Genomic DNA, 22,033 nt, shown 5'->3' on the forward strand with positions numbered 1-22,033 from the left:
AATTCAAAAATAAAAGCGAAAAAATTCTAAAAATTATAAAACATCATCCAGGCTTCATGCCCAGGCGAAACGGGTCAGCCCAGGCCAAAAAATAGAGAAAAAAAAAAAAAAAAAAAATTTCCTCCCTGTCCGTTCGAACCCGATCCGAATTAGAAAATTCAAAAATAAATGCAAAAAAATTCTAAAAATTAAAAAACATCATCCAGGCTTCATTTGAAGTCGAAACGGGTCAGGACCGGCCAAAAAAACGAGAACAAAAAAAATTTCATTCCAATCCGTTCGAACCCGACCCGAATTAGAAAATCCAAAAGAAAATGCGAAAAAATTCTAAAAATTAAAAAACGTCATCCAGGCTTCGTGTCAAGTCAAAACGGGTCAGGACTGGCCAAAAAATAGAGAAGAAAAAAAATTTCCTTTCTATCCGTTCGAACCCGACCCGAATTAGAAAATTCAAAAATAAATGCGAGAAAATTCTAAAAATTGAAAAACATCATCCAGGCTTCATTTCAAGTTGAAACAGTTCAGGACTGGCCGAAAAATAGAGAACAAAAAAAATTTCCTTCCAATCCGTTCGAACCCGACCCCAATTAGGAAATTCAAAAATAAAAGCGAAAAAATTCTAAAAATTATAAAACATCATCCAGGCTTCATGCCCAGGCGAAACGGGTCAGCCCAGGCCAAAAAATAGAGAAAAAAAAAAAAAAAAAATTTCCTCCCTGTCCGTTCGAACCCGATCCGAATTAGAAAATTCAAAAATAAATGCAAAAAAATTCTAAAAATTAAAAAACATCATCCAGGCTTCATTTGAAGTCGAAACGGGTCAGGACCGGCCAAAAAAACGAGAACAAAAAAAATTTCATTCCAATCCGTTCGAACCCGACCCGAATTAGAAAATCCAAAAGAAAATGCGAAAAAATTGTAAAAATTAAAAAACGTCATCCAGGCTTCGTGTCAAGTCAAAACGTGTCAGGACTGGCCAAAAAATAGAGAAGAAAAAAAATTTCCTTCCTATCCGTTCGAACCCGACCCGAATTACAAAATTCAAAAATAAATGCGAAAAAATTCTAAAAATCAAAAAACATCATCCAGGCTTCATTTCAAGTCGGAAAGGGTCAGGACAGGCCAAAAAATAGCGAGCAAAAAAAATTTCCTTCTTATCCGTTCGAACCCGACCCGAATTAGAAAATTCTAAAATAAATGCGAAAAAATTCTAAAAATTAAAAAACATCATCCAGGCTTCATTTGAAGTCGAAACGGGTCATGACAGGCCAAAAAATAGAAAAACAAAAAAAATTTCCTTCCTATCCGTTCGAACTCGACCCGAATTAGAAAATTCTAAAATAAATGCGAAAAAATTCAAAAAATTAAAAAACATCATCCAGGCTTCATTTCAGGTCGAAACGGGTCAGGACAGGCCGAAAAATAGAGAATAAAAAAAATTTCCTTCCTATCCGTTCGAACCCGACCCGAATTAGAAAATTCAAAAATAAATGCGAAAAAATTCTAAAAATTATAAAACATCATCCAGGCTTCATTTCCAGACGAAACGGGTCAGGACAGGCCAAAAAATAGCGAGCAAAAAAAATTTCCTTCCTATCCGTCCGAACCCGACCCGAATTAGAAAATTCTAAAATAAATGCGAAAAAATTCTAAAAATTAAAAAACATCATCCTGGCTTCATTTCAAAAAGAAACGGGTCAGGACAGGCCGAAAAATAGAGAACAAAAAAAATTTCCTTCCTCTCCGTTCGAACCCGACCCGAATTAGAAAATTCAAAAATAAATGCGAAAAAATTCTAAAAATTAAAAAACATCATCCAGGCTTCATTTGAAGTGGAAACGGTTCAGGACCGGCCAAAAAAAAGTGTACAAAAAAAATTTCATTCCTATCCGTTCGAACCCGACCCGAATTAGAAAATCCAAAAGAAAATGCGAAAAAATTATAAAAATAAAAAAACGTCATCCAGGCTTCGTTTCAAGTCAAAACTGGTCAGGACTGGCCAAAAAATAGAGAAGAAAAAAAATTTCCTTCCTATCCGTTCGAACCCGACCCGAATTACAAAATTCAAAAATAAATGCGAAAAAATTCTAAAAATCAAAAAACATCATCCTGGCTGCATTTCAAGAAGAAACGGGTCAAGACTGGCCGAAAAATAGAGAACAAAAACAATTTCCTTCCTCTCCGCTCGAACCCGACCCGAATTAGAAAATTAAAAAATAAATGCGAAAAAATTCTAAAAATTATAAAACATCATCCAGGCTTCATTTCCAGACGAAACGGGTCAGGACAGGCCAAAAAATAGCGAGCAAAAAAAATTTCCTTCCTATCCGTTCGAACCCGACCCGAATTAGAAAATTCTAAAATAAATGCGAAAAAATTCTAAAAATTAAAAAACATGATCCTGGCTTCATTTCAAAAAGAAACGGGTCAGGACAGGCCGAAAAATAGAGAACAAAAAAAATTTCCTTCCTCTCCGTTCGAACCCGACCCGAATTAGAAAATTCAAAAATAAATGCGAAAAAATTCTAAAAATTATAAAACATCATCCAGGCTTCATTTACAGACGAAACGGGTGAGGACTGGCCGAAAAATAGGGAAGAAAAAAAATTTCCTTCCTATCCGTTCGAACCCGACCCGAATTAGAAAATCCAAAAGTATATGCGAAAAAATTCTAAAAATTAAAAAACGTCACCCAGGCTTCATTTACAGACGAAACGGGTCGGGAGTGGCCGAAAAATAGGGAAGAAAAATTTTTTTTTTCCTATCCGTTCGAACCCGACCCAAATTAGAATATCCAAAAGTAAATGGGAAAAAATTCTAAAAATTAAAAAACGTCATCCAGGCTTCGTTTCAAGTCAAAACGGGTCAGGACTGGCCGAAAAATAGATAAGAAAAAAAATTTCCTTCCTATCCGTTCGAACCCGACCCGAATTAGAAAATTCAAAAATAAATGCGAGAAAATTCTAAAAATTGAAAAACATCATCCAGGCTTCATTTCAAGTTGAAACGGTTCAGGACTGGCCGAAAAATAGAGAACAAAAAAAATTTCCTTCCTATCCGTTCGAACCCGACCCCAATTAGGAAATTCAAAAATAAAAGCGAAAAAATTCTAAAAATTATAAAACATCATCCAGGCTTCATGTCCAGGCGAAACGGGTCAGGACAGGCCAAAAAATAGAGAAAAAAAAAAAAAAAAAAATTTCCTCCCTGTCCGTTCGAACCCGATCCGAATTAGAAAATTCAAAAATAAATGCAAAAAAATTCTAAAAATTAAAAAACATCATCCAGGCTTCATTTGAAGTCGAAACGGGTCAGGACCGGCCAAAAAAAAGAGAACAAAAAAAATTTCATTCCAATCCGTTCGAACCCGACCCGAATTAGAAAATCCAAAAGAAAATGCGAAAAAATTCTAAAAATTAAAAAACGTCATCCAGGCTTCGTTTCAAGTCAAAACGGGTCAGGACTGGCCAAAAAATAGAGGAGAAAAAAAATTTCCTTCCTATCCGTTCGAACCCGACCCGAATTACAAAATTCAAAAATAAATGCGAAAAAATTCTAAAAATCAAAAAACATCATCCAGGCTTCATTTCAAGTCGAAACGGGTCAGGACAGGCCAAAAAATAGCGAGCAAAAAAAATTTCCTTCCTATCCGTTCGAACCCGACCCGAATTAGAAAATTCTAAAATAAATGCGAAAAAATTCTAAAAATTAAAAAACATCATCCTGGCTTCATTTCAAAAAGAAACGGGTCAGGACAGGCCGAAAAATAGAGAACAAAAAAAATTTCCTTCATCTCCGTTCGAACCCGACCCGAATTAGAAAATTCAAAAATAAATGCGAAAAAATTCTAAAAATTAAAAAACATCATCCAGGCTTCATTTGAAGTCGAAACGGTTCAGGACCGGCCAAAAAAAAGAGTACAAAAAAAATTTCATTCCTATACGTTCGAACCCGACCCGAATTAGAAAATCCAAAAGAAAATGCGAAAAAATTATAAAAATAAAAAAACGTCATCCAGGCTTCGTTTCAAGTCAAAACTGGTCAGGGCTGGCCAAAAAATAGTGAAGAAAAAAAATTTCCTTCCTATCCGTTCGAACCCGACCCGAATTACAAAATTCAAAAATAAATACGAAAAAATTCTAAAAATCAAAAAACATCATCCTGGCTGCATTTCAAGAAGAAACGGGTCAAGACTGGCCGAAAAATAGAGAACAAAAACAATTTCCTTCCTCACCGCTCGAACCCGACCCGAATTAGAAAATTAAAAAATAAATGCGAAAAAATTCTAAAAATTATAAAACATCATCCAGGCTTCATTTCCAGACGAAACGGGTCAGGACAGGCCAAAAAATAGCGAGCAAAAAAAATTTCCTTCCTATCCGTTCGAACCCGACCCGAATTAGAAAATTCTAAAATAAATGCGAAAAAATTCTAAAAATTGAAAAACATCATCCAGGCTTCATTTCAAGTTGAAATGGTTCAGGACTGGCCGAAAAATAGAGAAGAAAAAAAATTTCCTTCCTATCCGTTCGAACTCGACCCGAATTAGAAAATTCAACAATAAATGCGAAAAAATTCAAAAAATTAAAAAACATCATCCAGGCTTCATTTCAAGTCGAAACGGGTCAGGACAGGCCGAAAAATAGAGAACAAAAAACATTTCCTTCCTATCCGTTAGAACCCGACCCGAATTAGAAAATTCAAAAATAAATGCGAAAAAATTCTAAAAATTATAAAACATCATCCAGGCTTCATTTCCAGATGAAACGGGTCAAAACAGGCCAAAAAATAGCGAGCAAAAAAAATTTCCTTCCTATCCGTTCGAACCCGACCCAAATTAGAAAATTCTAAAAGTAAATGCGAAAAAATTCTAAAAATTAAAAAACATCATCCTGGCTTCATTTCAAGACGAAACGAGTCAGGACTGGCCGAAAAATACGGAAGAAAAAAAAAATTTTCCAATCCGTTCGAACCCGACCCAAATAAGAAAATCCAAAAGTAAATGCGAAAAAATTCTAAAAATTAAAAAACATCATCCAGGCTTCGTTTCAAGTCAAAACAGGTCAGGACTGGCCAAAAATAGAGAAGAAAAAAAATTTCCTTCCTATCCGTTCGAACCCGACCCGAATTAGAAAATTCAAAAATAAATGCGAAAAAATTCTAAAAATTGAAAAACATCATCCAGGCTTCATTTCAAGTTGAAATGGTTCAGGACTGGCCGAAAAATAGAGAACAAAAAAAATTTCCTTCCTATCCGTTCGAACTCGACCCGAATTAGAAAATTCAACAATAAATGCGAAAAAATTCAAAAAATTAAAAAACATCATCCAGGCTTCATTTCAAGTCGAAACGGGTCAGGACAGGCCGAAAAATAGAGAACAAAAAACATTTCCTTCCTATCCGTTAGAACCCGACCCGAATTAGAAAATTCAAAAATAAATGCGAAAAAATTCTAAAAATTATAAAACATCATCCAGGCTTCATTTCCAGATGAAACGGGTCAAAACAGGCCAAAAAATAGCGAGCAAAAAAAATTTCCTTCCTATCCGTTCGAACCCGACCCAAATTAGAAAATTCTAAAATAAATGCGAAAAAATTCTAAAAATTAAAAAACATCATCCTGGCTTCATTTCAAAAAGAAAAGGGTCAGGACAGGCCGAAAAATAGAGAACAAAAAAAATTTCCTTCCTCTCCGTTCGAACCCGACCCGAATTAGAAAATTCAAAAATAAATGCGAAAAAATTCTAAAAATTATAAAACATCATCCAGGCTTCATTTACAGACGAAACTGGTCAGGACTGGCCGAAAAATAGGGAAGAAAAAAAATTTCCTTCCTATCCGTTCGAACCCGACCCGAATTAGAAAATCCAAAAGTATATGCGAAAAAATTCTAAAAATTAAAAAACGTCATCCAGGCTTCATTTACAGACGAAACGGGTCAGGAGTGGCCGAAAAATAGGGAAGAAAAAAAAATTTTTTCCTATCCGTTCGAACCCGACCCAAATTAGAATATCCAAAAGTAAATGGGAAAAAATTCTAAAAATTAAAAAACGTCATCCAGGCTTCGTTTCAAGTCAAAACGGGTCAGGACTGGCCGAAAAATAGAGAAGAAAAAAAATTTCCTTCCTATCCGTTCGAACCCGACCCGAATTAGAAAATTCAAAAATAAATGCGAGAAAATTCTAAAAATTGAAAAACATCATCCAGGCTTCATTTCAAGTTGAAACGGTTCAGGACTGGCCGAAAAATAGAGAACAAAAAAAATTTCCTTCCTATCCGTTCGAATCCGACCCCAATTAGGAAATTCAAAAACAAAAGCGAAAAAATTCTAAAAATTATAAAACATCATCCAGGCTTCATGTCCAGGCGAAACGGGTCAGGACAGGCCAAAAAATAGAGAAAAAAAAAAAAAAAAATTTCCTCCCTGTCCGTTCGAACCTGATCCGAATTAGAAAATTCAAAAATAAATGCAAAAAAATTCTAAAAATTAAAAAACATCATCCAGGCTTCATTTGAAGTCGAAACGGGTCAGGACCGGCCAAAAAAAAGAGAACAAAAAAAATTTCATTCCAATCCGTTCGAACCCGACCCGAATTAGAAAATCCAAAAGAAAATGCGAAAAAATTCTAAAAATTAAAAAACGTCATCCAGGCTTCGTGTCAAGTCAAAACGGGTCAGGACTGGCCAAAAAATAGAGAAGAAAAAAAATTTCCTTCCTATCCGTTCGAACCCGACCCGAATTACAAAATTCAAAAATAAATGCGAAAAAATTCTAAAAATCAAAAAACATCATCCAGGCTTCATTTCAAGTCGAAAAGGGTCAGGACAGGCCAGAAAATAGCGAGCAAAAAAAATTTCCTTCTTATCCGTTCGAACCCGACCCGAATTAGAAAATTCTAAAATAAATGCGAAAAAATTCTAAAAATTAAAAAACATCATCCTGGCTTCATTTCAAAAAGAAACGGGTCAGGACAGGCCGAAAAATAGAGAACAAAAAAAATTTCCTTCATCTCCTTTCGAACCCGACCCGAATTAGAAAATTCAAAAATAAATGCGAAAAAATTCTAAAAATTAAAAAACATCATCCAGGCTTCATTTGAAGTCGAAACGGTTCAGGACCGGCCAAAAAAAAGAGTACAAAAAAAATTTCATTCCTATCCGTTCGAACCCGACCCGAATTAGAAAATCCAAAAGAAAATGCGAAAAAATTATAAAATTAAAAAAACGTCATCCAGGCTTCGTTTCAAGTCAAAACTGGTCAGGACTGGCCAAAAAATAGAGAAGAAAAAAAATTTCCTTCCTATCCGTTCGAACCCGACCCGAATTACAAAATTCAAAAATAAATGCGAAAAAATTCTAAAAATCAAAAAACATCATCCTGGCTTCATTTCAAGAAGAAACGGGTCAAGACTGGCCGAAAAATAGAGAACAAAAACAATTTCCTTCCTCTCCGCTCGAACCCGACCCGAATTAGAAAATTAAAAAATAAATGCGAAAAAATTCTAAAAATTATAAAACATCATCCAGGCTTCATTTACAGACGAAACGAGTCAGGACTGGCCGAAAAATACGGAAGAAAAAAAAAATTTTCCAATCCGTTCGAACCCGACCCAAATAAGAAAATCCAAAAGTAAATGCGAAAAAATTCTAAAAATTAAAAAACATCATCCAGGCTTCGTTTCAAGTCAAAACAGGTCAGGACTGGCCAAAAATAGAGAAGAAAAAAAATTTCCTTCCTATCCGTTCGAACCCGACCCGAATTAGAAAATTCAAAAATAAATGCGAAAAAATTCTAAAAATTGAAAAACATCATCCAGGCTTCATTTCAAGTTGAAATGGTTCAGGACTGGCCGAAAAATAGAGAAGAAAAAAAATTTCCTTCCTATCCGTTCGAACTCGACCCGAATTAGAAAATTCAACAATAAATGCGAAAAAATTCAAAAAATTAAAAAACATCATCCAGGCTTCATTTCAAGTCGAAACGGGTCAGGACAGGCCGAAAAATAGAGAACAAAAAACATTTCCTTCCTATCCGTTAGAACCCGACCCGAATTAGAAAATTCAAAAATAAATGCGAAAAAATTCTAAAAATTATAAAACATCATCCAGGCTTCATTTCCAGATGAAACGGGTCAAAACAGGCCAAAAAATTGCGAGCAAAAAAAATTTCCTTCCTATCCGTTCGAACCCGACCCAAATTAGAAAATTCTAAAATAAATGCGAAAAAATTCTAAAAATTAAAAAACATCATCCTGGCTTCATTTCAAAAAGAAAAGGGTCAGGACAGGCCGAAAAATAGAGAACAAAAAAAATTTCCTTCCTCTCCGTTCGAACCCGACCCGAATTAGAAAATTCAAAAATAAATGCGAAAAAATTCTAAAAATTATAAAACATCATCCAGGCTTCATTTACAGACGAAACTGGTCAGGACTGGCCGAAAAATAGGGAAGAAAAAAAATTTCCTTCCTATCCGTTCGAACCCGACCCGAATTAGAAAATCCAAAAGTATATGCGAAAAAATTCTAAAAATTAAAAAACGTCATCCAGGCTTCATTTACAGACGAAACGGGTCAGGAGTGGCCGAAAAATAGGGAAGAAAAAAAATTTTTTTCCTATCCGTTCGAACCCGACCCAAATTAGAATATCCAAAAGTAAATGGGAAAAAATTCTAAAAATTAAAAAACGTCATCCAGGCTTCGTTTCAAGTCAAAACGGGTCAGGACTGGCCGAAAAATAGAGAAGAAAAAAAATTTCCTTCCTATCCGTTCGAACCCGACCCGAATTAGAAAATTCAAAAATAAATGCGAGAAAATTCTAAAAATTGAAAAACATCATCCAGGCTTCATTTCAAGTTGAAACGGTTCAGGACTGGCCGAAAAATAGAGAACAAAAAAAATTTCCTTCCTATCCGTTCGAATCCGACCCCAATTAGGAAATTCAAAAATAAAAGCGAAAAAATTCTAAAAATTATAAAACATCATCCAGGCTTCATGTCCAGGCGAAACGGGTCAGGACAGGCCAAAAAATAGAGAAAAAAAAAAAATTTCCTCCCTGTCCGTTCGAACCCGATCCGAATTAGAAAATTCAAAAATAAATGCAAAAAAATTCTAAAAATTAAAAAACATCATCCAGGCGTCATTTGAAGTCGAAACGGGTCAGGACCGGCCAAAAAAAAGAGAACAAAAAAAATTTCATTCCAATCCGTTCGAACCCGACCCGAATTAGAAAATCCAAAAGAAAATGCGAAAAAATTCTAAAAATTAAAAAACGTCATCCAGGCTTCGTGTCAAGTCAAAACGGGTCAGGACTGGCCAAAAAATAGAGAAGAAAAAAAATTTCCTTCCTATCCGTTCGAACCCGACCCGAATTACAAAATTCAAAAATAAATGCGAAAAAATTCTAAAAATCAAAAAACATCATCCACGCATCATTTCAAGTCGAAAAGGGTCAGGACAGGCCAAAAAATAGCGAGCAAAAAAAATTTCCTTCTTATCCGTTCGAACCCGACCCGAATTAGAAAATTCTAAAATAAATGCGAAAAAATTCTAAAAATTAAAAAACATCATCCTGGCTTCATTTCAAAAAGAAACGGGTCAGGACAGGCCGAAAAATAGAGAACAAAAAAAATTTCCTTCATCTCCTTTCGAACCCGACCCGAATTAGAAAATTCAAAAATAAATGCGAAAAAATTCTAAAAATTAAAAAACATCATCCAGGCTTCATTTCAAGTCGAAACGGTTCAGGACCGGCCAAAAAAAAGAGTACAAAAAAAATTTCATTCCTATCCGTTCGAACCCGACCCGAATTAGAAAATCCAAAAGAAAATGCGAAAAAATTATAAAATTAAAAAAACGTCATCCAGGCTTCGTTTCAAGTCAAAACTGGTCAGGACTGGCCAAAAAATAGAGAAGAAAAAAAATTTCCTTCCTATCCGTTCGAACCCGACCCGAATTACAAAATTCAAAAATAAATGCGAAAAAATTCTAAAAATCAAAAAACATCATCCTGGCTGCATTTCAAGAAGAAACGGGTCAAGACTGGCCGAAAAATAGAGAACAAAAACAATTTCCTTCCTCTCCGCTCGAACCCGACCCGAATTAGAAAATTAAAAAATAAATGCGAAAAAATTCTAAAAATTATAAAACATCATCCAGGCTTCATTTCCAGACGAAACGGGTCAGGACAGGCCAAAAAATAGCGAGCAAAAAAAATTTCCTTCCTATCCGTTCGAACCCGACCCGAATTAGAAAATTCAAAAATAAATGCGAAAAAATTCTAAAAATTATAAAACATCATCCAAGCTTCATTTCCAGACGAAACGGGTCAGGACAGGCCAAAAAATAGCGAGCAAAAAAAATTTCCTTCCTATCCGTCCGAACCCGACCCGAATTAGAAAATTCTAAAATAAATGCGAAAAAATTCTAAAAATTAAAAAACATCATCCTGGCTTCATTTCAAAAAGAAACGGGTCAGGACAGGCCGAAAAATAGAGAACAAAAAAAATTTCCTTCATCTCCGTTCGAACCCGACCCGAATTAGAAAATTCAAAAATAAATGCGAAAAAATTCTAAAAATTAAAAAACATCATCCAGGCTTCATTTGAAGTCGAAACGGTTCAGGACCGGCCAAAAAAAAGAGTACAAAAAAAATTTCATTCCTATCCGTTCGAACCCGACCCGAATTAGAAAATCCAAAAGAAAATGCGAAAAAATTATAAAAATAAAAAAACGTCATCCAGGCTTCGTTTCAAGTCAAAACTGGTCAGGACTGGCCAAAAAATAGAGAAGAAAAAAAATTTCCTTCCTATCCGTTCGAACCCGACCCGAATTACAAAATTCTAAAATAAATGCGAAAAAATTCTAAAAATCAAAAAACATCATCCTGGCTGCATTTCAAGAAGAAACGGGTCAAGACTGGCCGAAAAATAGAGAACAAAAACAATTTCCTTCCTCTCCGCTCGAACCCGACCCGAATTAGAAAATTAAAAAATAAATGCGAAAAAATTCTAAAAATTATAAAACATCATCCAGGCTTCATTTCCAGACGAAACGGGTCAGGACAGGCCAAAAAATAGCGAGCAAAAAAAATTTCCTTCCTATCCGTTCGAACCCGACCCGAATTAGAAAATTCTAAAATAAATGCGAAAAAATTCTAAAAATTAAAAAACTTCATCCTGGCTTCATTTCAAAAAGAAACGGGTCAGGACAGGCCGAAAAATAGAGAACAAAAAAAATTTCCTTCCTCTCCGTTCGAACCCGACCCGAATTAGAAAATTCAAAAATAAATGCGAAAAAATTCTAAAAATTATAAAACATCATCCAGGCTTCATTTACAGACGAAACGGGTGAGGACTGGCCGAAAAATAGGGAAGAAAAAAAATTTCCTTCCTATCCGTTCGAACCCGACCCGAATTAGAAAATCCAAAAGTAAATGCGAAAAAATTCTAAAAACTAAAAAACGTCATCCAGGCTTCATTTACAGACGAAACGAGTCAGGACTGGCCGAAAAATAGGGAAGAAAAAAAAAATTTTCCTATCCGTTCGAACCCGACCCAAATTAGAAAATCCAAAAGTAAATGCGAAAAAATTCTAAAAATTAAAAAACATCATCCAGGCTTCGTTTCAAGTCAAAACGGGTCAGGACTGGCCGAAAAATAGAGAAGAAAAAAAATTTCCTTCCTATCCGTTCGAACCCGACCCGAATTAGAAAATTAAAAAATAAATGCGAAAAAATTCTAAAAATTGAAAAACATCATCCAGGCTTCATTTCAAGTGGAAATGGTTCAGGACTGGCCGAAAAATAGAGAAGAAAAAAAATTTCCTTCCTATCCGTTCGAACTCGACCCGAATTAGAAAATTCTAAAACAAATGCGAAAAAATTCAAAAAACTAAAAAACATCATCCAGGCTTCATTTCAAGTCGAAACGGGTCAGGACAGGCCGGAAAATAGAGAACAAAAAAAATTTTCTTCCTATCCGTTCGAACACGACCCGAATTAGAAAATTCAAAAATAAAAGCGAAAAAATTCAAAAAATTAAAAAACATCATCCAGGCTTCATTTGAAGTCGAAACGGGTCATGACAGGCCAAAAAATAGAAAAACAAAAAAAATTTCCTTCCTATCCGTTCGAACTCGACCCGAATTAGAAAATTCTAAAATAAATGCGAAAAAATTCAAAAAATTAAAAAACATCATCCAGGCTTCATTTCAGGTCGAAACGGGTCTGGACAGGCCGAAAAATAGAGAACAAAAAAAATTTCCTTCCTATCCGTTCGAACCCGACCCGAATGAGAAAATTCAAAAATAAATGCGAAAAAATTCTAAAAATTATAAAACATCATCCAGGCTTCATTTCCAGACGAAACGGGTCAGGACAGGCCAAAAAATAGCGAGCAAAAAAAATTTCCTTCCTATCCGTCCGAACCCGACCCGAATTAGAAAATTCTAAAATAAATGCGAAAAAATTCTAAAAATTAAAAAATATCATCCTGGCTTCATTTCAAAAAGAAACGGGTCAGGACAGGCCGAAAAATAGAGAACAAAAAAAATTTCCTTCATCTCCGTTCGAACCCGACCCGAATTAGAAAATTCAAAAATAAATGCGAAAAAATTCTAAAAATTAAAAAACATCATCCAGGCTTCATTTGAAGTCGAAACGGTTCAGGACCGGCCAAAAAAAAGAGTACAAAAAAAATTTCATTCCTATCCGTTCGAACCCGACCCGAATTAGAAAATCCAAAAGAAAATGCGAAAAAATTATAAAAATAAAAAAACGTCATCCAGGCTTCGTTTCAAGTCAAAACTGGTCAGGACTGGCCAAAAAATAGAGAAGAAAAAAAATTTCCTTCCTATCCGTTCGAACCCGACCCGAATTACAAAATTCAAAAATAAATGCGAAAAAATTCTAAAAATCAAAAAACATCATCCTGGCTGCATTTCAAGAAGAAACGGGTCAAGACTGGCCGAAAAATAGAGAACAAAAACAATTTCCTTCCTCTCCGCTCGAACCCGACCCGAATTAGAAAATTAAAAAATAAATGCGAAAAAATTCTAAAAATTATAAAACATCATCCAGGCTTCATTTCCAGACGAAACGGGTCAGGACAGGCCAAAAAATAGCGAGCAAAAAAAATTTCCTTCCTATCCGTTCGAACCCGACCCGAATTAGAAAATTCTAAAATAAATGCGAAAAAATTCTAAAAATTAAAAAACATCATCCTGGCTTCATTTCAAAAAGAAACGGGTCAGGACAGGCCGAAAAATAGAGAACAAAAAAAATTTCCTTCCTCTCCGTTCGAACCCGACCCGAATTAGAAAATTCAAAAATAAATGCTAAAAAATTCTAAAAATTATAAAACATCATCCAGGCTTCATTTACAGACGAAACGGGTGAGGACTGGCCGAAAAATTGGGAAGAAAAAAAATTTCCTTCCTATCCGTTCGAACCCGACCCGAATTAGAAAATCCAAAAGTAAATGCGAAAAAATTCTAAAAATTAAAAAACGTCATCCAGGCTTCATTTACAGACGAAACGAGTCAGGACTGGCCAAAAAATAGGGAAGAAAAAAAAATTTTTCCTATCCGTTCGAACCCGACCCAAATTAGAAAATCCAAAAGTAAATGCGAAAAAATTCTAAAAATTAAAAAACATCATCCAGGCTTCGTTTCAAGTCAAAACGGGTCAGGACTGGCCGAAAAATAGAGAAGAAAAAAAATTTCCTTCCTATCCGTTCGAACCCGACCCGAATTAGAAAATTAAAAAATAAATGCGAAAAAATTCTAAAAATTGAAAAACATCATCCAGGCTTCATTTCAAGTGGAAATGGTTCAGGACTTGCCGAAAAATAGAGAAGAAAAAAAATTTTCTTCCTATCCGTTCGAACTCGACCCGAATTAGAAAATTCTAAAACAAATGCGAAAAAATTCAAAAAATTAAAAAACATCATCCAGGCTTCATTTCAAGTCGAAACGGGTCAGGACAGGCCGGAAAATAGAGAACAAAAAAAATTTTCTTCCTATCCGTTCGAACACGACCCGAATTAGAAACTTCAAAAATAAAAGCGAAAAAATTCCAAAAATTAAAAAACATCATCCAGGCTTCATTTGAAGTCGAAACGGGTCATGACAGGCCAAAAAATAGAAAAACAAAAAAAATTTCCTTCCTATCCGTTCGAACTCGACCCGAATTAGAAAATTCTAAAATAAATGCGAAAAAATTCAAAAAATTAAAAAACATCATCCAGGCTTCATTTCAGGTCGAAACGGGTCAGGACAGGCCGAAAAATAGAGAACAAAAAAAATTTCCTTCCTATCCGTTCGAACCCGACCCGAATTAGAAAATTCAAAAATAAATGCGAAAAAATTCTAAAAATTATAAAACATCATCCAGGCTTCATTTCCAGACGAAACGGGTCAGGACAGGCCAAAAAATAGCGAGCAAAAAAAATTTCCTTCCTATCCTTCCGAACCCGACCCGAATTAGAAAATTCTAAAATAAATGCGAAAAAATTCTAAAAATTAAAAAACATCATCCTGGCTTCATTTCAAAAAGAAAAGGGTCAGGACAGGCCGAAAAATAGAGAACAAAAAAAATTTCCTTCATCTCCGTTCGAACCCGACCCGAATTAGAAAATTCAAAAATAAATGCGAAAAAATTCTAAAAATTAAAAAACATCATCCAGGCTTCATTTGAAGTCGAAACGTGTCAGGACCGGCCAAAAAAAAGAGTACAAAAAAAATTTCATTCCTATCCGTTCGAACCCGACCCGAATTAGAAAATCCAAAAGAAAATGCGAAAAAATTATAAAAATAAAAAAACGTCATCCAGGCTTCGTTTCAAGTCAAAACTGGTCAGGACTGGCCAAAAAATAGAGAAGAAAAAAAATTTCCTTCCTATCCGTTCGAACCCGACCCGAATTACAAAATTCAAAAATAAATGCGAAAAAATTCTAAAAATCAAAAAACATCATCCTGGCTGCATTTCAAGAAGAAACGGGTCAAGACTGGCCGAAAAATAGAGAACAAAAACAATTTCCTTCCTCTCCGCTCGAACCCGACCCGAATTAGAAAATTAAAAAATAAATGCGAAAAAATTCTAAAAATTATAAAACATCATCCAGGCTTCATTTCCAGACGAAACGGGTCAGGACAGGCCAAAAAATAGCGAGCAAAAAAAATTTCCTTCCTATCCGTTCGAACCCGACCCGAATTAGAAAATTCTAAAATAAATGCGAAAAAATTCTAAAAATTAAAAAACATCATCCTGGCTTCATTTCAAAAAGAAACGGGTCAGGACAGGCCGAAAAATAGAGAACAAAAAAAATTTCCTTCCTCTCCGTTCGAACCCGACCCGAATTAGAAAATTCAAAAATAAATGCGTAAAAATTCTAAAAATTATAAAACATCATCCAGGCTTCATTTACAGACGAAACGGGTGAGGACTGGCCGAAAAATAGGGAAGAAAAAAAATTTCCTTCCTATCCGTTCGAACCCGACCCGAATTAGAAAATCCAAAAGTAAATGCGAAAAAATTCTAAAAATTAAAAAACGTCATCCAGGCTTCATTTACAGACGAAACGAGTCAGGACTGGCCGAAAAATAGGGAAGAAAAAAAAATTTTTCCTATCCGTTCGAACCCGACCCAAATTAGAAAATCCAAAAGTAAATGCGAAAAAATTCTAAAAATTAAAAAACATCATCCAGGCTTCGTTTCAAGTCAAAACGGGTCAGGACTGGCCGAAAAATAGAGAAGAAAAAAAATTTCCTTCCTATCCGTTCGAACCCGACCCGAATTAGAAAATTAAAAAATAAATGCGAAAAAATTCTAAAAATTGAAAAACATCATCCAGGCTTCATTTCAAGTGGAAATGGTTCAGGACTGGCCGAAAAATAGAGAAGAAAAAAAATTTCCTTCCTATCCGTTCGAACTCGACCCGAATTAGAAAATTCTAAAACAAATGCGAAAAAATTCAAAAAATTAAAAAACATCATCCAGGCTTCATTTCAAGTCGAAACGGGTCAGGACAGGCTGGAAAATAGAGAACAAAAAAAATTTTCTTCCTATCCGTTCGAACACGACCCGAATTAGAAAATTCAAAAATAAAAGCGAAAAAATTCCAAAAATTAAAAAACATCATCCAGGCTTCATTTGAAGTCGAAACGGGTCATGACAGGCCAAAAAATAGAAAAACAAAAAAAATTTCCTTCCTATCCGTTCGAACTCGACCCGAATTAGAAAATTCTAAAATAAATGCGAAAAAATTCAAAAAATTAAAAAACATCATCCAGGCTTCATTTCAGGTCGAAACGGGTCAGGACAGGCCGAAAAATAGAGAATAAAAAAAATTTCCTTCCTATCCGTTCGAACCCGACCCGAATTAGAAAATTCAAAAATAAATGCGAAAAAATTCTAAAAATTATAAAACATCATCCAGGCTTCATTTCCAGACGAAACGGGTCAGGACAGGCCAAAAAATAGCGAGCAAAAAAAATTTCCTTCCTATCCGTCCGAACCCGACCCGAATTAGAAAATTCTAAAATAAATGCGAAAAAATTCTAAAAATTAAAAAACATCATCCTGGCTTCATTTCAAAAAGAAACGGGTCAGGACAGGCCGAAAAATAGAGAACAAAAAAAATTTCCTTCCTCTCCGTTCGAACCCGACCCGAATTAGAAAATTCAAAAATAAATGCGAAAAAATTCTAAAAATTATAAAACATCATCCAGGCTTCATTTACAGACCAAACGGGTCAGGACTGGCCGAAAAATAGGGAAGAAAAAAAATTTCCTTCCTATCCGTTCGAACCCGACCCGAATTAGAAAATCCAAAAGTAAATGCGAAAAAATTCTAAAAATTAAAAAACGTCATCCAGGCTTCATTTACAGACGAAACGGGTCAGGAGTGGCCGAAAAATAGGGAAGAAAAAAAAAAATTTTCCGGTCCGTTCGAACCCGACCCAAATTAGAAAATCCAAAAGTAAATGCGAAAAAATTCTAAAAATTAAAAAACGTCATCCAGGCTTCGTTTCAAGTCAAAACGGGTCAGGACTGGCCGAAAAATAGAGAATAAAAAAAATTTCCTTCCTATCCGTTCGAACCCGACCCGAATTAGAAAATTCAAAAATAAATGCGAGAAAATTCTAAAAATTGAAAAACATCATCCAGGCTTCATTTCAAGTTGAAACGGTTCAGGACTGGCCGAAAAATAGAGAAGAAAAAAAATTTCCTTCCTATCCGTTCGAACCCGACCCCGATTAGGAAATTCAAAAATAAAAATGAAAAAATTCTAAAAATTATAAAACATCATCCAGGCTTCATGACCAGGCGAAACGGGTCAGGACAGGCCAAAAAATAGAGAAAAAAAAAAAAAAAAATTTCCTCCCTATCCGTTCGAACCAGATCCGAATTAGAAAATTCAAAAATAAATGCAAAAAAATTCTAAAAATTAAAAAACATCATCCAGGCTTCATTTGAAGTCGAAACGGGTCAGGACCGGCCAAAAAAAAGAGAACAAAAAAAATTTCATTCCAATCCGTTCGAACCCGACCCGAATTAGAAAATCCAAAAGAAAATGCGAAAAAATTCGAAAAATTAAAAAACATCATCCAGGCTTCGTGTCAAGTCAAAACGGGTCAGGACAGGCTAAAAAATAGCGAGCAAAAAAAATTTCCTTCTTATCCGTTCGAACCTGACCCGAATTAAAAAATTCTAAAATAAATGCGAAAAAATTCTAAAAATTAAAAAACATCATCCTGGCTTCATTTCAAAAAGAAACGGGTCAGGACAGGCCGAAAAATAGAGAACAAAAAAAATTTCCTTCATCTCCGTTCGAACCCGACCCGAATTAAAAAATTCAAAAATAAATGCGAAAAAATTGTAAAAATTAAAAAACATCATCCAGGCTTCATTTGAAGTCGAAACGGGTCAGGACCGGCCAAAAAAAAGAGTACAAAAAAAATTTCATTCCTATCCGTTCGAACACCACCCGAATTAGAAAATCCAAAAGAAAATGCGAAAAAATTCTAAAAATAAAAAAACGTCATCCAGGCTTCGTTTCAAGTCAAAACGGGTCAGGACTAGCCAAAAAATAGAGAAGAAAAAAAATTTCCTTCCTATCCGTTCGAACCCGACCCGAATTACAAAATTCAAAAATAAATGCGAAAAAATTCTAAAAATCAAAAAACATCATCCTGGCTGCATTTCAAGAAGAAACGGGTCAAGACTGGCCGAAAAATAGAGAACAAAAACAATTTCCTTCCTCTCCGCTCGAACCCGACCCGAATTAGAAAATTCAAAAATAAATGCGAAAAAATTCTAAAAATTATAAAACATCATCCAGGCTTCATTTCCAGACGAAACGGGTCAGGACAGGCCAAAAAATAGCGTGCAAAAAAAATTTCCTTCCTATCCGTTCGAACCCGACCCGAATTAGAAAATTCTAAAATAAATGCGAAAAAATTCTAAAAATTAAAAAACATCATCCTGGCTTCATTTCAAAAAGAAACGGGTCAGGACAGGCCGAAAAATAGAGAACAAAAAAAATTTCCTTCCTCTCCGTTCGAACCCGACCCGAATTAGAAAATTCAAAAATAAATGCGAAAAAATTCTAAAAATTATAAAACATCATCCAGGCTTCATTTACAGACGAAACGGGTGAGGACTGGCCGAAAAATAGGGAAGAAAAAAAATTTCCTTCCTATCCGTTCGAACCCGACCCGAATTAGAAAATCCAAAAGTAAATGCGAAAAAATTCTAAAAATTAAAAAACGTCATCCAGGCTTCATTTACAGACGAAACGAGTCAGGACTGGCCGAAAAATAGGGAAGAAAAAAAAAATTTTTCCAATCCGGTCGAACCCGACCCAAATTAGAAAATCCAAAAGTAAATGCGAAAAAATTCTAAAAATTAAAAAACATCATCCAGGCTTCGTTTCAAGTCAAAACAGGTCAGGACTGGCCAAAAATAGAGAAGAAAAAAAATTTCCTTCCTATCCGTTCGAACCCGACCCGAATTAGAAAATTCAAAAATAAATGCGAAAAAATTCTAAAAATTGAAAAACATCATCCAGGCTTCATTTCAAGTTGAAATGGTTCAGGACTGGCCGAAAAATAGAGAAGAAAAAAAATTTCCTTCCTATCCGTTCGAACTCGACCCGAATTAGAGAATTCTAAAACAAATGCGAAAAAATTCAAAAAATTAAAAAACATCATCCAGGCTTCATTTCAAGTCGAAACGGGTCAGGACAGGCCGGAAAATAGAGAACAAAAAAAATTTTCTTCCTATCCGTTCGAACACGACCCGAATTAGAAAATTCAAAAATAAAAGCGAAAAAATTCCAAAAATTAAAAAACATCATCCAGGCTTCATTCGAAGTCGAAACGGGTCATGACAGGCCAAAAAAATAGAAAAACAAAAAAAATTTCCTTCCTATCCGTTCGAACTCGACCCGAATTAGAAAATTCTAAAATAAATGCGAAAAAATTCAAAAAATTAAAAAACATCATCCAGGCTTCATTTCAAGTCGAAACGGGTCAGGACAGGCCGAAAAATAGAGAACAAAAAAAATTTCCTTCCTATCCGTTCGAACCCGACCCGAATTAGAAAATTCAAAAATAAATGCGAAAAAATTCTAAAAATTATAAAACATCATCCAGGCTTCATTTCCAGACGAAATGGGTCAGGACAGGCCAAAAAATAGCGAGCAAAAAAAATTTCCTTCCTATCCGTTCGAACCCGACCCGAATTAGAAAATTCTAAAATAAATGCGAAAAAATTCTAAAAATTAAAAAACATCATCCTGGCTTCATTTCAAAAAGAAACGGGTCAGGACAGGCCGAAAAATAGAGAACAAAAAAAATTTCCTTCCTATCCGTTCGAACCCGACCCGAATTAGAAAATTCAAAAATAAATGCGAAAAAATTCTAAAAATTATAAAACATCATCCAGGCTTCATTTCCAGACGAAACGGGTCAAGACAGGCCAAAAAATAGCGAGCAAAAAAAATTTCTTTCCTATCCGTTCGAACCCGACCCGAATTAGAAAATTCTAAAATAAATGCGAAAAAATTCTAAAAATTAAAAAATATCATCCTGGCTTCATTTCAAAAAGAAACGGGTCAGGACAGGCCGAAAAATAGAGAACAAAAAAAATTTCCTTCCTCTCCGTTCGAACCCGACCCGAATTAGAAAATTCAAAAATAAATGCGAAAAAATTCTAAAAATTATAAAACATCATCCAGGCTTCATTTACAGACGAAACGGGTGAGGACTGGCCGAAAAATAGGGAAGAAAAAATATTTCCTTCCTATCCGTTCGAACCCGACCCGAATTAGAAAATCCAAAAGTAAATGCGAAAAAATTCTAAAAATTAAAAAACGTAATCCAGGCTTCATTTACAGACGAAACGAGTCAGGACTGGCCGAAAAATAGGGAAGAAAAAATAAATTTTTCCAATCCGTTCGAACCCGACCCAAATTAGAAAATCCAAAAGTAAATGCGAAAAAATTCTAAAAATTAAAAAACGTCATCCAGGCTTCGTTTCAAGTCAAAACGGGTCAGGACTGGCCGAAAAATAGAGAAGAAAAAAAATTTCCTTCCTATCCGTTCGAACCCGACCCGAATTAGAAAATTCAAAAATAAATGCGAAAAAATTCTAAAAATTAAAAAACATCATCCAGGCTTCATTTGAAGTCGAAACGGTTCAGGACCGGCCAAAAAAAAGAGTACAAAAAAAATTTCATTCCTATCCGTTCGAACCCGACCCGAATTAGAAAATCCAAAAGAAAATGCGAAAAAATTATAAAAATAAAAAAACGTCATCCAGGCTTCGTTTCAAGTCAAAACTGGTCAGGACTGGCCAAAAAATAGAGAAGAAAAAAAATTTCCTTTCTATCCGTTCGAACCCGACCCGAATTACAAAATTCAAAAATAAATGCGAAAAAATTCTAAAAATCAAAAAACATCATCCTGGCTGCATTTCAAGAAGAAACGGGTCAAGACTGGCCGAAAAATAGAGAACAAAAACAATTTCCTTCCTCTCCGCTCGAACCCGACCCGAATTAGAAAATTAAAAAATAAATGCGAAAAAATTCTAAAAATTATAAAACATCATCCAGGCTTCATTTCCAGACGAAACGGGTCAGGACAGGCCAAAAAATAGCGATCAAAAAAAATTTCCTTCCTATCCGTTCGAACCCGACCCGAATTAGAAAATTCTAAAATAAATGCGAAAAAATTCTAAAAATTAAAAAACATCATCCTGGCTTCATTTCAAAAAGAAACGGGTCAGGACAGGCCGAAAAATAGAGAACAAAAAAAATTTCCTTCCTCTCCGTTCGAACCCGACCCGAATTAGAAAATTCAAAAATAAATGCGAAAAAATTCTAAAAATTATAAAACATCATCCAGGCTTCATTTACAGACGAAACGGGTGAGGACTGGCCGAAAAATAGGGAAGAAAAAAAATTTCCTTCCTATCCGTTCGAACCCGACCCGAATTAGAAAATCCAAAAGTAAATGCGAAAAAATTCTAAAAATTAAAAAAGGTCATCCAGGCTTCATTTACAGACGAAACGAGTCAGGACTGGCCGAAAAATAGGGAAGAAAAAAAAAATTTTCCTATCCGTTCGAACCCGAACCAAATTAGAAAATCCAAAAGTAAATGCGAAAAAATTCTAAAAATTAAAAAACATCATCCAGGCTTCGTTTCAAGTCAAAACGGGTCAGGACTGGCCGAAAAATAGAGAAGAAAAAAAATTTCCTTCCTATCCGTTCGAACCCGACCCGAATTAGAAAATTAAAAAATAAATGCGAAAAAATTCTAAAAATTGAAAAACATCATCCAGGCTTCATTTCAAGTGGAAATGGTTCAGGACTGGCCGAAAAATAGAGAAGAAAAAAAATTTCCTTCCTATCCGTTCGAACTCGACCCGAATTAGAAAATTCTAAAACAAATGCGAAAAAATTCAAAAAATTAAAAAACATCATCCAGGCTTCATTTCAAGTCGAAACGGGTCAGGACAGGCTGGAAAATAGAGA

The sequence above is a fragment of the Quercus robur genome, chromosome 2 (genome assembly GCF_932294415.1).
Source record: "Quercus robur chromosome 2, dhQueRobu3.1, whole genome shotgun sequence".
Lineage (NCBI taxonomy): Eukaryota > Viridiplantae > Streptophyta > Magnoliopsida > Fagales > Fagaceae > Quercus > Quercus robur.